Source organism: Callorhinchus milii, unplaced genomic scaffold (assembly GCF_018977255.1).
Source record: "Callorhinchus milii isolate IMCB2004 unplaced genomic scaffold, IMCB_Cmil_1.0 Scaffold1, whole genome shotgun sequence".
Lineage (NCBI taxonomy): Eukaryota > Metazoa > Chordata > Chondrichthyes > Chimaeriformes > Callorhinchidae > Callorhinchus > Callorhinchus milii.
The window spans coordinates 51,599,064-51,603,521 of record NW_024704742.1 but is presented as its reverse complement, the minus strand read 5'-3'; positions in this window follow the sequence as shown (position 1 = coordinate 51,603,521).

Below are 4,458 nucleotides of genomic sequence, written 5' to 3'. Positions count from 1 at the left end.
GAATTAGGTAAGCAGGATGTGTCCCTCCAGGGAGAGAGTGTATATACAATTCCAACAATCTATCCCATGTGTAGGTGGTGTTCTACAGTTCAGGAGTGGGAACTTTGTTTTTCACATCTCCCTAGTCCCAGGTCATTGAGACCAATTGCAGCGCAGTGTCCTGTCTGAGATCTACTATTTCAGTATAGTTAATATGGGAGCTTCCTAGTAGAATCAAGCATAGGAGTACCTTGACAACAACCTGCATTTTATATAGTGCCTTTCATGCAGGATAGTATCTTGGAGTGTTTGACAAAACATACCTAGTTTTATTTTCATTGCAGAATATTTGACAGACTGCACAAAACACAAAGGCTGACAATTTAAAACAAACAAGCTTCAAGAGAGACGAGATTAGAAGGAATAGGATGATGTTGTGGACATATGGCACAGATTCTCAGTTAAAAACTACTGAGCCGAAGTTAAAAGGGAGCTGAGTGAACTGTGTTTAGGAATGTAATAGCAGGTTATAGGAATAAGTATAAACTGAGATCATCAAATGCTTGCGTGCACCTCCCTTGAGAAAATTAAATATTAAACCAGCACATTTGCTGAAGGACAAGATATCCAATTGTAAATGTGCAGCAGGATTTCCATGTGGTTCCTGCCTCTGTCAGCAAAGCCTCAAACGTCCATTGCCTTACCTTTGATTATAGCTGGAGAAGTGAGCACCCCCTGTTGGTATTTTCATGGGCTCAGGTTTGTGCAAACGTAATTGACATATTCACTGGTAGAATTTGTTTGGATCTAACCAACAAAGCTCTAGAAATGATTGCTCAAAATTGCTCAGGCTTTGAAACCTAAAAAACATAATTCTGTACTTGTGATAAAATAAGATGGCCCTAAATTGAACATCTATTGTGTCGTGCATGAAATGAGACCAGCTGAAAAGGAGAGTAATCACTATTTTTTTCTCTCTCTGGACAAAAGTTAAGCCATAGTTCCAGCCTCAAGCAACAACTGATTGATAGGATCTTAGCGAAAAGCTTGTAAAGGAACCATAAGCACAGTGTATAAAACAGGTCAGAATTTATACAGTGATGGTTCTGCTTCAGTTAATGTTGTAACTGATTGCAACAGTTTAAAATTAAAAAAAATGTTCCCAAACATTCATTGGTCGTTTGCAGGATTCCTGTTCCCATGTTTTTGATTGTTGGAAATAATATTAGGTTGCTTCCAACCAAAGACCACAGGGAGAAGTTAGGAAAATTGTTTCTCCACAGAGGGTTGTAGGACATGGAATACAACTGCATGACCTGAAATGCATGTAGGATACAGGTTCAGGGATGCAATTTCAGGACAGACCCCAAAGACTATTTCTTTTCCCAGAGGGTGATAGCTGGAACATGTTACCAGGAAGAGTAGTTGAGACCAGTACCCTTGATACATTCAATAATCAGCTTAATGCTGTAGTGGGAGGATGATTGAGTGGGTATTTTTTGAAAGATGAAATCAAATGGGCAGAAAACCTTCTTCATCCAAATCTCTCTGTGATCCCATTACATTCACACATATAGCAGTCTTCTTTAGCTAGCAGTGCACATCTGCCTTTCTAAGAATGTCAGTCTAGGATGAAGTAATTCAGCTAGTGCTAACTCAGGCAATGGAGCAAACTTTCCCCTTCCTCTCTGTGCTCCACTTGCTATCAATTGAGGCATTCAAAACACAGAAAAGGGTGTTCCTCAAATCTTGTTAGTTTCCTGTAACAAATATAATTGAGAACATAAAATAGCATACAATTATGGAGGAAAAAGGTATAAATAGATGATCTATAGGAGGGAATGCAAATGTTTTCACTTGTGGTTCTGCATAATAACATGCTTGAGATGTTCTGTGTCCTGAGAGATTTAGCCAGGCTTATGGCTGAAATGCAAACACTAAATTACAATCTTCCTTTTTTTAGATTGTAATGTTTTTTTCCATCAGATCACATAAAATAATGAACGTCTAGAGAGCATCATTGGCAGCAATTGTTATATTTTAATGATCATTCTGATTTCTTAATTTTGCCTCGTTGTTCCATTAAGGGCCAGATAAGTATAAACTACTCTAAAGTGTATTGATGATTAAAAAAAACTTCTGCTGTTGAGTATTTAGTTGCATTTAGTATCATCTGCTTGTATTTCAAAATGTATTCCACTAACACTAAAGCTGCATTTATACTGTAGGTTATCAACCAACCTCAAAAGAATATATGAAAATGATTTCAGGTGGCTGGGTGGCTTGCATCTATGCCCCACCCCTGCAGTCTGTTCAAACCTTGGCCAAACAACACAGATTGTGGATGTGAATATTACATTATAACAGAGCTCCACTGTATCTCTGTAAGGTCCCCTCTGAACAGTTTATCAAGCCCACACCTCTGGGGATCATATTCATTGCTCTCGCTGCACTGTCTTTAAGCCTGGACAGTTCCCTTAGCCACAGCGACCAGAACTGTTTGCAGCACTCCAGATGTGGCCTGAACAGCAGTACAGCCTGAGTCCAACTGATTTAGCATTGTAACCCAGCATCCTGTGATCCTGTGGCCTCATAAGCTTTAAAGCAACGCTAGCGTGCGCGAGCATACATCTCTTTCATCAGAGCATTAGATTGTTAGATGTAGCACAATTTAATGTTTTGTTCCAGTTCTACTTAGTACAGAAAGCCAGGCAAAAAGTTTGGAGAGAAAATTGAAGCTATAAAAGAGATTGACAAAGAAAATGGCCAAAAGGGAAGAAAAAATGTACTACATATAAAAAAGACAAAACAATGTGTCTGATTAGCTTAAAATAAAACATGATAAGTTTCATTAAAGGTTTTTATAAGCGACTGATTTCATAATTGTTTTACTGATTAAACTATTTTTTAAAAAATATAATTGGACGTGCAGAAATCTGTATTCCTCAGCTGATTTTAACAAATTTTCTTTACTCTAATTCAGAAAGGGATAAAGTACAATCATAAGGGCCTATGTATAATGCAGATGTTAAAATGATTCAAATTGTCTCAAATGGCATTTTCTACTTTAAGTCCGCATGCTACTCAGTGAAGTAATGAAAAACGTGATAGATGACTATCTTGGAAACATATCACAAGGAATGGATCCCTTCACTGCCTGGTATCATGCTGTATTCCTCAAATATAATAGTTACCGTTTTGCTCTAGATGCCTGCAAACCTTTTTCGAACATTGAATTCCCATGTACAAATCCACTTCCCATTTAATTTCATTGCTTGTCATCCAAAATATTAGTCCAGCATATTTTGGGTCACAAAATGCCTCTATTCAGACCTCATTTACAGCAAGAGGAGCAAAAGAGTAATGGATAACTGCAAGCTGATATCCCAGTTGAAAAAATAGATCTGTGTTTCAAGACCAGGGTTCAAGGCGGTGGGATGCCAGTGAAATAATTGGCTCTTCCACAACCTCTGCCCTTTTAGTGTTTTGTTGGAAAGCTCAGTGTCAGCAGATGCAAGAGCGACTGTCTCAAAATCCTCCAGGGCAAGGGTACTGTGTTGTATTTTTGTTTTTCTACCGTTTCTTCCCCTAATTAGGAGAATGTTTCATCTCAAGAGCAAAAATAATGCTTGTATCCATAAAATTTGTATTCCGTTCCTTAGCCCACTGCTTAATGGGTTCAGATCTCTTTAAAGATGTTTATTGCTTTTGTTTTGTTGTGTTGCCTGGGTACATTGCTATGTCATCCGCATGTTATAACACAATTAGAGTTTTGCTTCTTCATATAATTTATGATCCTGACAGTCCCTGTGGATTTCTGCTATTTACTGACCCCATTGCAGCCAGAATCATTTCTATTTATCATCAGCTTCTGTTTTTTTTATTGCCAAGCATCAGCTTTCAATTACACTAACTAATTTGTGGTATTTCCAAGCTTCTTCATTTTCTTTATGGTTTAAAAAACTCTTATTCTCTGATTTCCTCCACTGCAAGTTTAATCCAAAAGAATAGTGTACAACAAAGTATTTTGTGTCTCCACAAATGCAGTCTTCATTTAGGAGTGCTGAATCCAATTGACAAGCAATTAGTTATGGCAAGGTACTGAAGGATATAAATCAATTAAGTTAATGGCACTATTATCTGTTTGTTAACAAAAATAGGATTGGACTACCAAACTTAGTCCTACTAATGAGTCTTATATAAAACTGAAGTTTAAGATGAAGCTGACATAAACTGAAGATTAAAATCAATTGTTAAATGCAGATTACTGTAAAAGGTAAATCAATAGCATTTAAATGTTTCCTTTCTGTGTGTTTGATCTGTGCGTTATATTTGCACGGATTCTTTGATCCAATCAACATTGTCATCCTCGATGACTTGGTCAATCACCGACCATTTATTTTTAATACTTTAAGCTGTAAAAAGGGCATATGGGATACACGAACCTTCGTCAGACCCGAAACTTTGACTCACTTTCCT